The sequence below is a fragment of the Rosa rugosa genome, chromosome 7, assembly GCF_958449725.1.
Source record: "Rosa rugosa chromosome 7, drRosRugo1.1, whole genome shotgun sequence".
Lineage (NCBI taxonomy): Eukaryota > Viridiplantae > Streptophyta > Magnoliopsida > Rosales > Rosaceae > Rosa > Rosa rugosa.
Window position 1 is genome coordinate 35,010,432 of NC_084826.1, and position 16,522 is coordinate 35,026,953.

A 16,522-nucleotide genomic window follows, 5' to 3' on the forward strand; every position below is an offset into this window, starting at 1 on the left:
TCCACCACTTTCTTTGTCAACAACTTCTCAATATTAACATCAATCATAACATTTAGCTTATGTCGTAAAATTGATCCAATCTCAATTTTCAAACTGTTTAAGCCTTTGACCCAAAATGTCATCTTAAATTTACCTTTATTTAATCCATTTTCCAAGCATTCAACATCATGCTCAACACTCACACTTTTTACCCATTTCTACAATTTCAATCGTGAGTCACAATACTAAGACTTAACCGAGTCACATAGTTGCTACTAAAAATTTCACACATTAACCATACTCATTCATCGATCAAACAACAGATTACAACCATAATAGTTTCACCAAACAGCAGATTCAAAACCCGGACCCTTACCAATTCTTCTTTTCCAAACTGAAAGCTAATTCCAAATGCTGCAATCCACCACCCATAGTCGTGTAAACACCTAACCAATACCAGATCATTAATAACCAAACCTTGACCATTTCGGTATCCCAAAACAGAACCTGTACATGGTTCTTACCTTCTCCAGTTTCAACTGAAATTAACCCAGCAGCTCCTCCTCCTCCTCCAAAACTCCAAATTCCCGAACTCCACATACCCGAAGTCCTCCAAAAATGCAGAACTCCTTCAACCTCAATTCTTAAATCAAACAGCAGTTGATTAGGGCTTCTCAATCCACATCGAAAATCAGGGTTTTAACCAAGAGAGGGTAAGATAATTACCTAATCGAAACTATCTGGAAATTCGGCATCCATGAGCGGTGGAGCTGCGGTGGCTCATACGCCAGCAGTGGCGCGTGAAGCGCGTACGGCGGCTCTGGTCTGAGTCGGAGGTCGGGGCCCTAGGGTTTTGGTGTTTGACAAGGCGCTGACTCGATTCTTGATGGTGGTTTCGCTCGGTTTGAACTGGAGGCCGGAAAGCGAAGACATGCAGAGGCAATACTCCGGTGACGATGCGTGCGGTAGTCTTCCGGCGTCGATCGTCAGCGAAACTTTGGGGTTTCAATGCTCGGTTTGGTCTGGGCACGTTGGTGTCGGCGGTGTGTTGAAATGATGGTCGGAGATGGAAGCTCTGGCCGGCCAACCCGGCGGGACTGTGGTGGTCGTCTGTGGAGATTAACGACGATGCTTGGTGGTGATCTCAGTTGGGCTTTGGTCAGATTTTGGTGCTGGTTCGATTAGTGGTGATGGTGTGGTGAGATGGTGGCCGGAGCTGGAGTCTCCGGCGGTGTCAGAGAGAAGGAGAACGAAAGAGAGAGGTTGGGGTCGATGCATGGCTTCAATTTCTCTTGGGTTTGGGTCGCATCTTCGTGCTGCATTGATGGGTGGTGGCGATTTTGCAAGGTGGTGGCCGGAGATAGTGGCTTCTGGCGCTTGCAGAGGGAAGAAGAAGAAAGAGGGGACGAGAGGTCGGGAGAGAGAGAGAAGGGAGGACGCGGCTGCAAGGGAGAAAAAGGGAGAGTTTTGGTTTTAGGGTTTCCCATTTTTCCTATTTATACTTGTGTACGTGAAATACCAATTTTGCCCTTGCGATGAATTACGAAACTCTCCTAGCTGATTTCCTTCGGGTTTTTGGGCTCGTAACTTTCCTTTCCCTTGTCCTTAGTAATTTCTCGACGTCGTCCTAAACCTAAAACTCGATTTCGTTAGAACTAAAAATTAAAATCGTCACTACAAGTCTTCTTTTCAAATTTGCTTCGACGATCTTTGCTTCAATGAACTTTAGTAACCTTCTAGGCCCAAATGAAAGAAATCTCGGCCCAAACCTAAATCATAAGGCCCAATAGGTGGTCTCGATACCAAAATAATTTCCAAAATAAATTCCTTCACTTAAATTACCTTGCGGAAAAATCTTATTGGCGAAAAATTACATTCTAAAAATTAAACAAAATTTTCGGGGGCTCACAACTATGATTTTGTAGTGATCTCCTGAACTAAATTTCTATGCAGGGATTACTGATTTTGCTTAATTCTTATTGTGGGTATAGTTGTGGGTTGTGATCTGTAGTGATTGGAAATGAGTATGTTTTCCTGGTTGTGCCGTTGAGGCAAGGGAATGGTGATCTGATAGATTGTGGGGACGTGAAATGTTTAAAATATTGGGAGTTATTTGTATTGTTGGAGATTGTGGGAAGTGAGATAAAATGAATTGAGAGTCAGAGCATGTGGGTTTTAGTTGAGTTGAAATTATTGAGCATGATATTGATTAGTTTGAAACTTGATGTTTTGTTGTGATAATTAAATATTGTTTCTTTAATTATCTCACGAATTGAGAAATTATAAGCATGAGTGACGTGAGTCACTTTATTTGAGTTTACTCATACGGGCTGAAAAGCTTACCGGGTTTGTTGTTTACATTCCTGGTGCACTATTCTATGGTGTAGGGGTTATTGTGCAGGTTAGAATATCGAGTGATCGTTATCGAAGCTGAGGTGGACTTTCCGTCACGTGGGTGTAGAAGGGCGCTTATACTTGTAGTCTTCCGCTGTGTAGTGAGTTGGTGAGAGTGGTTACACGTTGAATTGATATTCAGTTTAATTTGTAAACTATTGTAATGTAATATGTGACTCTAAAGAACGAGTCGGTATTGACATTGTGAGTTTAGTTTGTGTAGTTGCTTGTTTTATTTGAAAAAATTTCTAAGAGTCTTCTTGTGATTGTTTGTTCTCGCGTTTCGGATTTGAATTCCTTTATTCAAAATTCGGGGCGTGACAGTTTGGTATCAGAGCGTAAGGTACATATTTGGTGATTGTCAGTACTACCCGAGTGATGGCCCGTCTGCAGCGGATCCCCATCTGATGCTCTTCAGTACTGATATAATCATTGGGTATGTCGTAGTGTTAGGTGTCAGTCAGGGCATAAGTCTTTGGAACTTTAGGTTTGCCCTGTAGGTGAAGGGGTGGAGCTTTGTGTAGCTTCTTTGAGTTGTAGTCTTTGAGGAATGGGAACCTCTGGATTAGACTCTGATTGAGTGGTTGAGGATGGTTTTCATGGAAAATCGTATCCTTTGTGCGGAGTAGTCGTTTGGTTGTTGGGGTCATGGCGTTTGACCTATGCTTGTATCTAAAGTTGGTACAAGTATTTGACCAGTAGTTGTTGTGCTTTTCCTAAGTTGGATCAGCAGATGATTTGGGATTGGAAGATACTTATCGGTTATTAGTTTCTTGTTGATAGTGTTGTGATTTAGTGGAGCATTCATTCCTGCACATCTGTTTGGTGTTTGGGATGGCTTCGGTATATCTAGCTAGCTGTTGGGGTGTGGTCTGAGTTCTAGTGTGGTATTGAGAATGATTGTGGAATGCTGCTTCTCTGATTGTTGTTGTGATAGAAATTTTCTGCAATTTGATTGTGTTTGTGGAATGCTTTGTGATGACCTATGTGTAGGTTAGCTGAGGCTAAACCTTACTGTAATCTTGGTTATGAGATGGTAGGAATTGATGAGTGATTATGCATGCCTTATTTTGATGGTGATTGAGACCTTGGTGTAGTTTTGATTGGTGAAACAAATCCCTTGTGAGTTGGAAATGTTTCACTGTAATGTTGTTTGCGTAGTGGAATGCTTTTGTGGCAGCCTTTGTGGCAATGCCTTTTGTAGCAGCTTTTGTAGCAGTGCTAGTGTGACAGGCAGCTTGTGTAGCAGTGCTTGTGTGGCAGCCTTTGTGGCAGTGCCTTTTGTAGCAGCTTTTGTAGCAGTGCTTGTGTGGCAGCCTTTGTGGTAGTGCCAGTAGTGCTTTTGTAGCAGCTTTTATGGCAGTACTTGTAGTGCTTGTGTGGCAGTACTGGGTGGTGGTCTATGTGACAATGATTATGTGTGTAATGTTATGTGTTGATTTATGTGTGAGTATGGTCATTGTTGTGGTAGTAGAGGATCTATACCACTTTGATAGTAATTACAATGACAGGTTTCATTCTTAATTCTTGTGTAATGTTGGGGTTGTATGATTGGCGAAGTGATGCAGATACTGTTGTGATAACAGGATTCTGGACTCTTATGTAGTTTGTACATAGAGCCGTAGTTTTACAGACTGAGGTCTGTTGGACCTGATGCGTTTTCAGTGAAGGGTGGAGATTCGACGATTAGGTTTGTCTTATCTCCTTGTGTTCTGGTTATGCGGAACACATGAGGTGATTATGATGAAGATGATGACTACAATAGATCCAGTGTGTTGATCGTGGTGCTGTTGGAAAGGGATGTTGATGCGACTATTGTGGATGATCGGCTTGTTTTTCCAGACGGGACTACATAGCAACTTGGATCGAGGGATATTGACTTGCTCAGTATCTTGTGGAGGCATCGTGTGGAGAGCATTACTTGCATGAGGGCGTGGACTGGATTTGAGAACGAGTTAGCCTTACCTGATTGTTGGGTAGTGCGCTTAAATTTCGGGACGAAATTTCTTTAAGGAGGGTAGAATGTAAGACCCCGAAAATTCGTTATTTATTTCTAATGGTTTTCGGGAATTAGTAAAGTGTTCGGTTGTACGATTTTGTGGCTCGTGAATGGAGCGGAAGTGTTTCGGACGAATTGTTAGTCGAAGAATATGGTTTTAGGGGGGTGGCAATGGTTGACTTTTTATACGTTGGGTTTCTCCGAAAACTTCCTTCACGAAAGTCGTAGAGCGCGTCGATACGAGTTCGTGGACATGTGGAATGCGGAAATCGGAGTTCGTATGAAGAAGTTATGGCCGTCGGAAAAACTTTCCATTTTGGTATATATGGGATTTTTTCGGAAAAATATCAGAAAAATCTGACTTTCCATTTTGGGAAAGTTTTCTCTCTCCTCTCTCCCGACCCGGTTTCGCCCCTCCCACTTCGCCGGCCGATATCTTCACCTTCCGGCCACCAATCGGTGCGATTCCAAAGGGAATCCTGCTCTCCTCAGTCCCCTCTACACGTCTGTGGTGGTTATTCGTCGTGGGAAGCACCGTACACGGCGGTACAAGGCCGAGAAGTTGCACGGTGGAGCTGCAGATCGCCTCAAATCGCCGGCCTTGGTTCTCCCATCTCCGGCCACTATAGCTCGAGTTCTTTGAGGGCTTTTCTTGCCCAGAGGACGTAGATGCTTCCCTCCAAGCGGCTTGCAACGATTCAAAGTGTGGAGGTCGAATTTGGAAGATTGGGAATCTAGGGTTCATTGGTTTTCTGAAATTGCGAGGTAAATTCCGGCCAAATGGCTTTGATTCTGACTTTGTGCTAGTTATGAATGTTTTAATTGGAGTTGAGATGAAGAACTTTGATGTTGGAAGTTTTGTCAAATTTTGACTTTGGTTTGGTGGCGGTGCCGCCACTGTGGTGGTGGTTTCCGGCGGCTTCCGGTCACCTCTAGGGCAGTTTCTGCTCCTCATTGCGATCTACTCGTCGATACGAGCATTTCAATATATAGTTTGTAATTTTTGGAAATCGTATGAGCATGTTCTGAATTTTCCAAGTTTTAGGGTTTTTCGGTTCGATCGGTTTTCTATCCGTGAGGATTCGGCTGTCCGATCGACTTGTAGTTTTGATATAGTGATCATTGATGTGTTCCGAAGACGTTGGATGGTCTCGGATGAGGATCCGACTGTGGATCGTCGTATAATTGTGTTTTGTGAATTGTGTGTTTTGTGTGGTATTGAGTGTGACCTTGATGTGATTAGGTGATTGACGGAATTGCGTGAGCGGAGTTTGGATGATTTTGTGCTTGTCTTGGTATTTATGTGAAGACGCAGCTGGAGTTAGAGGTGAGTAAATCTCACGTGGTTCATTTACGAACGGATTTATTTATTACTCGGAATTACTTGTTTAGTTGTTAAATCATTTTCAAAATAAATTATTTGTTTTAAAATATATGAACTTGATCGACAACGGTTCATGGGTAGGTTAAAACAATGTTTTGATATAAAATGATTTTTGAGAAGTATAATTTATAAAACTATAGTTGGTATTAGTGGTCATTCCTGCGTGAATGACTACGTATATATATATTTACGTGGAATATATATATTGGATGGTGTGACATTGGTGAAGTAATGATTGAGAGTTGATTGGATTATTATTTCGAGCATTTACTCTTTACGGGAATACGATATATCATGTAAGTGTTGATTTTATTGTGCTGTAGAGTTTATTGTGTTGAAGGGTATTTTGAGTTGAGTGTAGCGGTATACAATTCATCATGTGGGTGATTGATGTAATTGTATTAAAAGAGTATTTGGAGTTGATGGGTGATCATCTACTTTAGTCAAAGTCGATGGGTGAACATCGATTTTCGACTTTAGTTTGAGATTGATGGGTGATCATCGGCTCTAGTGTGAGTTGTTGACCTGTGTGGTGATCTGTGTGATGACCTGTGTGGTGACCTGTGTGGTGATCTGTGTGATGACCTGTGTGGGTGTGATGAGCTGTGTGGTGGTTGGCGTTATTAATGGATGTTTTTAGTAAATGTTTCTATTTATTTCTATTATTGTATTGTTTGTTTTCTTGGTAATCTCCTGAACTAAATTCTATGCAGGGATTACTGTTCTGAATTGATTGTTTTAATGTAATTCCCTGAACTAAACTTTATGCAGGGATTACTATGAATTCTTTTGTTTGTTTTAATGTAATCTCCTGAACTAAGTTATATGCAGGGATTACTATTTTCTGAATTAATTGGTTTCATCGTAATCTTCTGAACTAAACTATATGCAGGGATTACTATGATTTTGTAGTGATCTCCTGAACTAAATTTCTATGCAGGGATTACTGATTTTGCTTAATTCTTATTGTGGGTATAGTTGTGGGTTGTGATCTGTAGTGATTGGAAATGAGTATGTTTTCCTGGTTGTGCCGTTGAGGCAAGGGAATGGTGATCTGATAGATTGTGGGGACGTGAAATGTTTAAAATATTGGGAGTTATTTGTATAGTTGGAGATTGTGGGAAGTGAGATAAAATGAATTGAGAGTCAGAGCATGTGGGTTTTAGTTGAGTTGAAATTATTGAGCATGATATTGATTAGTTTGAAACTTGATGTTTTGTTGTGATAATTAAATATTGTTGCTTTAATTATCTCACGAATTGAGAAATTATAAGCATGAGTGACGTGAGTCACTTTATTTGAGTTTACTCATACGGGCTGAAAAGCTTACCGGGTTTGTTGTTTACATTCCTGGTGCACTATTCTATGGTGTAGGGGTTATTGTGCAGGTTAGAATATCGAGTGATCGTTATCGAAGCTGAGGTGGACTTTCCGTCACGTGGGTGTAGAAGGGCGCTTATACTTGTAGTCTTCCGCTGTGTAGTGAGTTGGTGAGAGTGGTTACACGTTGAATTGATATTCAGTTTAATTTGTAAACTATTGTAATGTAATATGTGACTCTAAAGAACGAGTCGGTATTGACATTGTGAGTTTAGTTTGTGTAGTTGCTTGTTTTATTTGAAAAAATTTCTAAGAGTCTTCTTGTGATTGTTTGTTCTCGCGTTTCGGATTTGAATTCCTTTATTCAAAATTCGGGGCGTGACACTACGGACGACCATTGGGGTGCTTGAAGGCTTAATCTTGTCAGTGTTGAAACGCCTAAGCATCTTTTGGGTATAAGCTGATTGATGAATCAAGATACCATCTCTACGGTGCTCAAGTTCCAAACCGAGGCAACGTACCACTTAGGTGTCGAATGATATCTTTAACACTAGTCCAATGACGTCGTATTGGCGTAAAGCTATATCTAGCTAACAAGTTCACAACGAAAGAGATGTCTGGTCATGTGCATTGAGCTAAGTACAACAATGCGCCTATTTCACTTAGGTAGGGCACTTCTGCCTCTAGCACATGTTCGTCGTCATCTTTTGGACTAAATGGATTCTACTTTGGATCAAGACTATGGACGACCATTGGGGTGCTTGAAGGCTTAACTTTATCAGAATTGAAACGCCTAAGCATCTTTTGGGTATAAGCTTATTGGTGAATCAGAATACCATCTTCACGGTGCTCAAGTTCCAAACCGAGGCAAAACCGTGTTTTCCCAAGATTTTTCATCTCAAACTCGGATATCAAGTGTTCAGCGGTTTCTCTTAATTCTTTAAGGGTGCGAATTATATTCATGTCGTCGACATAAACCGCTACTATTGCAAGTCCGGAACTTGTCCTTTTAATGAACACACATGGGCATAGTTCATTGTTGACATATCCCTTACCAATCAAGTAGTCACTTAGACAGTTATACCACATCCGTCCGGATTGTTTCAATCCATATAGTGAGTGTTTCAACCTTATAGCAAACGCGCTCCGTGGTTTAGAGCCACTTAATTTGGGTAACTAAAGTCCATCTGATACGCTAGAAAACAAGCGCGCAATTTAACCCTGCAAAATGTAGTTGTCAGTATAGAATAAGTAGGGATCGTTCTAGCCGGGGATTGAGGGTACATCTGTAATTGCAAAAATAAATAAATAATTAATAAAAAAAAAAAATATTATTTACAAAAATAAAACAAAGAATAAAAATATATACATATTAACACAAATAGGGGGTTTTAGGATTATAAAATAAAAAATGAAAATAAAATAAAGAAAATGTAAAAACATATATACAAGATGGAACGCAAGGAACAAAGATCAAACCACAATCATATGCATGAAATTCAATTACAAATCCTATTGTTGATTATCTATGTCATGAGAAATAAGTTGACCATGTGAAACATTAATAAGCAAACGATTTCCTATTTTTTACTTTCCTTCAATATTTAATCTAAGTGAAAGCACCTAAATTAAACCTATTGAACATGCAATCATAGTCTAGAAAGCTAGCTACTCAAGAACACATTCAATGCATGAAGAACAAAGAAAGGATGTCAACCAAAGTGCACAACCTAGTATGAGAAAGCTCATCTATTTGCAATCCTCCTTAATTGATTTCGACTTTTGTCCAAAGCCTTTACTACTTAAATCTAGCTCCAATTACATGCATATATCCTAAGTTGGCCATCAAAGAACACATACATATAAAAGTTTTCTGTAAAACAAAATCAATTAAGCAATCTCACATAAGCAACATATAAATCAACATAAAGAAATCACAAATTTATTTCAAAACATATAAACGGGCTTTAAACTTTGCCCTTAACGTCATGTTAACTAGAATTCATAACTCTACGAATCAAACAAAGGAAAATAAAAGAAAGTATGAAATACACCGTGAAAAATGGATGACAAGCCTTGAGACGAAGAACTTGAAGATCCTTGAAAGCAAGCAATCTTCTAGGGACGACACAAGGATGGATGGTGGCTAGGATCTTGATGTATTGCATGACTTCTTCTCCTCCTTTGTTGAGACACAGAGCTTCTGAAGACTAGAGAATGGAAAGAATTTTTCTGATTTTTATTTTCTGAGAGGGGAAAGGTGTGGTGTGTTGAGTTGTGGTGTGTAGAATTGTGTATAGAATACTCCTATTTATAGGAGGATGGCAGCTCAGTCTCCAAGTCTTCAAGATTGATCCACACAGCATTAACCAATCAGATAATGCCACGTCAGCTCTGCTATGTCATCCAACCAATTAAAAAGCTCCAAAATCAATCCCTAATATATTGTTGCTGATTTTCCCATGATTTAATCTCATTTTATTCACAATTTTCGGCCAAATATCTAGGCATGAACCTAGACAATGTATCTGGATGCATTTTGGACCTTTTCTTCCTTAAATCTCTCCATGGTTTTATCCTTAATGTTCTCCCCTTGATTTTCACATTAAAATTGCAGATTTTATTCTCTAATTTCAGCCAACATATCTTGAGGGAATTAAGGAACCAATCTGAACCTGTTTTGAGCCTTTTCTTGTTGCACAATCCCTTGAAACTCTCCCTTGATATTCTCAACGTAATCTCCTTGATTCTCTCCTTGATTTTCACATTATCTCCATCATTTCCCATGCAAAAATCAGATTTAATCTCCCATAATATCTCCCACGTCATCTTTAAGTCATGTGGTCTCCTAATGTCTTCAGGTTTCCTGGCCTCATCAGGATTCCTGCATTGACTGGGATTCCTAGTCGGATCAGGAAAACTCCATTTCTTCATTTCAGCTCATTTCTGCATCCCTTCTGCCTTTAAGCTCATTTCTTCTCCATTTATTCGATGTACCTAGAAAATAGAAACTAACACTACACCAATTTTTCAATCAGACGACAGTTTTTCACTGTCGTCTGAGTATAAGGTTTGCTGTTGTCTATCTCAATGCCGTCTGATACATGAATCAGACAATACCAGAAAACTGTCGTCTGATAAAATTTAGTACAACAGCAGTTACTACCCAGTCTATTGTCTGAATACCACAAAGAACAACAGAGTTGGTACCTTCACTCTTGTGCAAAGCAATTTCAGTTGGTAGATGCTGGAAGGATGGGACGTGTAAAGAACAGTTGGAGAACATTTTTTTGTAAAAAACTGTTGTCTGAAGGACGCTTGGAGATCAGCAAAGTAATTGAATACTATTGACTAACTTTGAACCAGACAACAGAAAAGTTGTTAAAGCCATTGTGTGTTATTGCATCCTAAAACAAAATATGTTTAATAACTATTGTAGATAGATGATCCAGACAATAGTTTTTTCTTTCTTTTTTCTTCATGTTCATTTGTTAGACAATGGTTTATTGTTGGTGTTGAATTGTCTGAGATAGAAGAGAAGACATACATTCTGTACAATTGAACAACACATCCTTAATTCCAAAAACCATTTCATTCCATAAGCAATATTCATCCCAACATTTACAAGGAATTAACACTGCCTAGGTGCCTATAAATACATAAACCCAAAAAATATAAACTTGTCCATAAAATGTGTCCATTGCACATTAACCATGCCTATAACTAAAGCAAATGTGATAGTGATCCCTTTCCGGCATCCTAAAGTGTCCTAGAACAGAAATTTTCCTTGCTGAGATGCTGCAGATAATTAACAGAGAACAAAGGCTCAGGGCCTGCTTTGTTTACTTTAGCTTTATTCACTGAGCATGTCTACCAATCTAGGAGTAAGTGGAATCCACAGGTGCTCTCCATAACCTACATCCATAAGTAGAAGTAAATATATGCAACTGATGACCTGGAAACTGGAAATTAGTAAACTGTAGGCTGCTGTTTAAAGAAGATCCAAGAGACAAAACATGACCAGAACATGATCTTTTATATCAATTGCAGTTGGGCATGTAATTCCATTTTTCACCATCCTGCATATGTACACCAACCCATCTATTATCAATTAGCAGGAAGATCCCAGCTTTGTAATTATGGTTTAAGCTAAAGCCAAGCAGTTCTTTGTATATGATATCACCATCATCTACTTATCAAGAAATAAGTTAAGATTGTTGTCCATCTTACCTGTCCAGATTCCTCTTTTCTTTCTCAGCCCATACCTTCACCATTTCCCTGGGGTTGTGCTTGCAGTATCCCTTTCTGTATCGGCGATCTCATTGTACATATCTATCTCTGTCCCTGAAGTTGTTAAAACAAGAAATATTATGAAACTACTGTAATAAACACATATATGGTCCAAAACCCAGCACACAAGTCCAATAGTCCTAGAAACTATAAAACCAGTTTATTTTTTCCTCTTTATGATGCTTTATGTATGATTACATGGTCAATTTCCCATTAAAAGTATATTGATTCATACCTTAATTTGGCTTAATGCTAAAAGCTTCAACCCAGTCATATCTTAATTTGGCTTAGTGCTAAAAGCTTCAACCCAGTCATATCTAAAACCTTCACACACGTGGTGATAGGTTTACCATACTTCTTTGATGCAGAAGGCTGCAACCAAATGCACATATCAGAAAATGACTTGAGAAACTTCAGACTCCAAGATCTAATACTAACCAAAATAACATGATCTCGATATTCATTTATTTGAATGTGTGACTGCACTTAGTAGTGAAACTGCAATGAAAACAAACACCTATTTCATAAGGAGCCCAAGCATCAAGGTGAAGAGGTAGAAGCACGCAATTCAAATTCAGGAAATGTTGTCTTAGAAGATGGTCTACATAATCATAATACTTCCAGAAGCTTTATTAAATGTACTTAATCCAAAGACTACCTCTCTAGAGTAACCTGAAAGGCCTATGAGCTGTGAGTCTTGCACTCCTCTGTAAAATTCAGTTGGAATTATGGGTTTCTACACAGACGAATAAGAGTCTGATAACGTCAGCATTCATTGACCACCACAGGGGCTAGAAAGATTGTTAATTTGGAAGTCACTGAAAAAATAACATGATGTTATGCAAAGCATGAGTAGGAATAACTTACCGCCAATATATTGTCAATCTCATTTTGTACCCTCCAGTTTAAACAATCCATCTACTGGAACAGCATACAGATATCATTTTATATCTAAGGTGAGGTGAGAACAGATCGGAGAGAGAAAATGTGTACCTGAAATGTTCCCTTCAGTGGTTCATCAACTGCCATTTCAATAGTAACAATGAGCAATAGTAAGACACAGAGAGAGAGAGAGAGAGAAGTGACCTTGATCCATTAAAGCTTGGAATTGCTTGATCGCCTCTTGAGAAGCGATCCCCATTATTATCTGGGTGCGTCTTGTTCAGCAATTTCATAGGCGTGGCTCAAAGGAATCCAGTGAAGCCTATAGAGCCTGCTAGAAGCACCAATTTACGCACTCGAAAGGTTGCATCTTTACACAATGCTAACAACAAAGCAAGCTCCAATCAACCAATTTACGCACAAAGCTTCATACTTCAAATTAAAAAAATTAAAATTAAATAAAAAACTTGCATAATTATACCCCAACGACTCAAAATCTTCCACGCAAAAGGGGCACAAAAACTCAGCCTTTATCTCATCGTCTCCTTATGTTTCCTCGTGTCCGAACAGATCTGCAATCACCCAAAAAAACCCATTAGCACCTATCAAACCCAAACAAAAACCCAAATTCAAAAATTCCAATCCGGTAAAAGAAAAAAAAAAAAAAAAAACGAAACGGATCGAGATTGGCGGCCAGAAATCGATGAAGGTAAGGGAGCAGCAGCGTCACGGCTTGGAGGATCGTGTGCGGAGGCAGGGAGTCGGTGCTGGTTCGATTGGTGGTGGCGGTGTCATGAATCGGTGGCCAAAAATGGTGGTCTCCAGCGATGGCAGGGAGAAATGGAAGGGAGAGAGAACAGAGAATTGAACGTGCGGCCGAGGAAGAGAGAGAGAGTGTTGGGTTTCTAGGGTTAGTTTCTTTAAATACTAGTTTGACATCAAAGTAAAATTTTGTCAAATTAATGGAGGGAAAGAGTGAAAATTAAAAATTTGGCTAAGTGTTAACGCGCTAGCATGTTGAACTCTAAAACTCAGACAACATCAATTTCAGTACTTTGTCTGAAACAAAGTCACACAATAGACAACTAAAAAACTGTTGTGTGAATCAAAACAATCAGACAACATATTTTTCAACCATTGTATTAAGAGTAATTGCACAACAGAGAAGTAATAACTATTGTGTGATTAAAAACAATCAGACAACATCTTTTATCCACCATTGTGTTAATCAATCTTGGACAACATCACATAATAACTGTTGTCTGAATGAATTAATTCAGACAACATCAAAAAAATCAACCATTGTCTGAAATGCTATTGTACAAGAGCCAAGAAAAAACTGTTGTTGGATTCGAAAACTTAGACGACAGAATATTTCTTGCTATCGTCTGATTAATTCAGACGACAGTTAAAATGTTTGCTGTCGTCTGATATGTGTTGTCTGATTCCGAAATTGGTGTAGTGTAAATTAAAAATGATTAAGTAAAGGAAATGTACCTACATGTACATTTGCAAAGCATAATTAGCTATAATGAGCCACGCTCATTGTACCGCCAGAGGTACCAACTACCGTCAAATGAGTGACCCACGGATAGGCAGCCAGGCGGGCTACGGCCTGAGCACAAGATTACCCCGGGATCACCGCTGACGCGCCGCCACGCGCTGTGCCAAGACGGCATCAGAAGCTACTGAAACTGGGAACTGAAGCACTTCAGTCCCACATCGAAAACAAGGAGAAGATCGGACCTCTCCTCACCTATAAAGGTCCTCTTCTCTCTCTTCATTAAACTACGCATTTACTACTCATTTATTATTGTGCTGCCTATATGTGTTAACTGACTTAGGCATCGGAGAAGTGAAGACCGCCCAACGCGGTCTCCCTCTGACGCCCTGTCTTTCATTTGGTAGCCAGCGAAGATCATCAAGTATACAGAGTAGCGGTCCGCCCACCGGACCTGCGTTAAACGGAGGTTTGGCTACCGCCAGACTTTGAGCATTAACATTGGCGCCGTCTGTGGGAACCCTTGAACAAAAGGTCATCCCATCACAACTACCATGACTAGCGGTAGCGGGGGAAACGCTGAGGAGCAGGCAGACCAATCCGCCATCCCCCAACCCTCCAATCCAGCGGTAGGTGTTAACCGCGCACTATTCACCACCCCGGCCAACCCCGGCGGTGAGGCAAATCCAAGCAGCAGCCGCCCACCAGGCCAGGACCTCGCCGCCATGTACGAGCTGGCACTGGCAGACCTTCACAAGGCAAACAGAGAGCGTGAAGAGGAGCGCAGAAAGAAGACTGAGGCCCAAAAACAGGTGGCTACGCTGATGTCACGTTGTGATGACCTGAAAAGGACGTTGGAAAGAACCGCCAATCCAGCGCAAAGCGAGCATTCACACAGCACCATGCGTAGTCAGCCCAACACTGGCACATTAGCACCAGGACCAGTCATACAGATGCAGGTTCCGCTGGACCCACCTGAACTATTGGGGATGGGACCACCGCCCGTCCCCCAGCTCATGTTGGAGCAGGAGGCAGAGTCGGTACCGCGCACCAACCACTCGGAAGCTAGGGCAAGAACTGAGGGCAATCCGCCTACGCCAAGGCGTAGGCAGGCCCAGCGGAGTACATATGCCGGATCCGCCGGCGACGCAACAGCCCAAATTCTGGAGAGGATGCAACAGTTGGAACAGAGGTTGGTACGGGCGGAGTCGGGCGCCCCGGCGCCAACTCAAAGCCCACTTTTCACGTCCAGACCAGGGCCTTTCACTGCTGCAATTCTGCAAGCTATCAGACCTGCGTACGCAAAAACTCCAAAGATGTCACATTACAGCGGTACGTCCGACCCCTTCGTCCACATGGACACCTTCAAGAAGGTCACCAACAACAAGGGATTTGACGACCCCACCCGTGATCGCCAACGTAGAGACCTTGGGCCGCATTAACACCTTCGACGGCGGTGCTCCAATCACGGGCATGTCTCACAGAGCAAGGAAGCGTTATGCACGCACTAATCACCCAAAGGAAGTCTGCCATATCCGCTACGAGAGATCCGCCAAAATCCCAAAGGCGGGTTGGGAACCTATTACATTCTCAGAGGAGGAGGAGCGCGGGGTGCATCTACCCCATGATGACCCCTTCTTGGTCGACGCCATTCTTGGCAGATTCTCAGTGGGGAGAATATTGGTAGATAGCGGGTCCGCTGTCAACGTCATCTTTAGCGGTTGCTACAGCCACCTCAAGCGGAATAACAAGTTGCTCCAGGACCATGAGCCACTGCTCAGCTTCTCCGGTGACGTCACACAACCGCTCGGTTCTGACTACATGCGGTTGACTATTGGCGCTAGTCCATGTATGGCGGAGGTACATACAGAATTCATAATCGTTGATTGTCTCAGCTCGTATAATGCCATCCTCGGACGACCGGCGCTCAACAAGCTTAAGTGCATCATCGCCGGATACATGCTTCTCATGAAGTTCCCCACACCTAATGGCACGGGCAGTGTGAGGGGAAGCCAGCAGTTGGCACGCGAGTGTTATTCAACGACTATAGCGCGATCAACACGCCGCCATGATATCCTGACAGTGGGAAACCAGGCACCACCACCAAATATCTTCGAGGACCCTAGGGATGAGGAGGAGAAGTATGTAAGGAAGGAGCCAGTCAACCCGGACACATCCTTGAAAGTTGTCTGCATCTCAGACGAGCACCCTGAGCGGACAGTCCGCATAGGCGCCCAACTAGACCCAGAAGTGGAGGCAGAACTCATTCAATTCCTACGTCATAACGCCGCCGTCTTTGCATGGTCCTACGCGGACATGCCAGGTATCTCCCCTGAAATTATCACTCATAAACTGACCATCAAGCCCTCCTTTTATCCCATCAAGCAGAAGCGGAGGGCCTTCGATGAGGAAAAATACCGGGCAATCGGAGAGGAGGTCGCCAAACTCCAGGACATTGGATTCATCCGCCAAGTCATCTATCCCCAGTGGATCTCAAATTTGGTAATGGTCAAAAAGCCCAGCGGCAAGTGGCGGATGTGTGTTGACTTCAAAAATCTCAACAAGGCTTGCCCAAAGGATAGTTTCCCGCTACCTCGTATCGATCAGTTGGTCGATTCAACCGCCGGACATGAGCTCCTCAGCATGATGGACGCTTTCTCCGGATACAATCAGATCAAAATGTACCCCAGCGACCAGGAATGCACCACCTTCACCACCGACAAAGGCCTCTACTGCTACAATGTCATGCCTTTCGGTCTGAAGAACGCCGGTG

General features: G+C 41.7%; 2 long non-coding RNA genes across 9 annotated transcripts; both read right to left on the reverse strand.

Annotated features, from left to right (window-relative positions):
• Positions 1-225: 225 nt before the first annotated feature.
• Positions 226-1,433, reverse strand: LOC133722105 (uncharacterized). The gene is made up of 3 exons (XR_009852472.1): positions 706-1,433; positions 504-615; positions 226-425 (listed from the first exon to the last, which is right to left on the reverse strand). It is a non-coding gene; the product is annotated as an uncharacterized LOC133722105 (long non-coding RNA).
• Positions 1,434-10,649: 9,216 nt separating this feature from the next.
• On the reverse strand, positions 10,650-13,010 carry LOC133721610 (uncharacterized). Of its 8 annotated transcripts, none has more exons than XR_009852258.1 (7): positions 12,730-13,010; positions 12,453-12,630; positions 12,234-12,359; positions 12,025-12,102; positions 11,602-11,738; positions 11,307-11,420; positions 10,650-11,155 (listed from the first exon to the last, which is right to left on the reverse strand). It is a non-coding gene; the product is annotated as an uncharacterized LOC133721610 (long non-coding RNA). The 8 variants fall into 8 exon arrangements; XR_009852261.1 differs by having other exon boundaries at positions 11,602-11,864; XR_009852262.1 differs by adding an exon at positions 11,805-11,864 and having other exon boundaries at positions 12,025-12,359.
• Between the last annotated feature and the right edge of the window lie 3,512 nt (positions 13,011-16,522).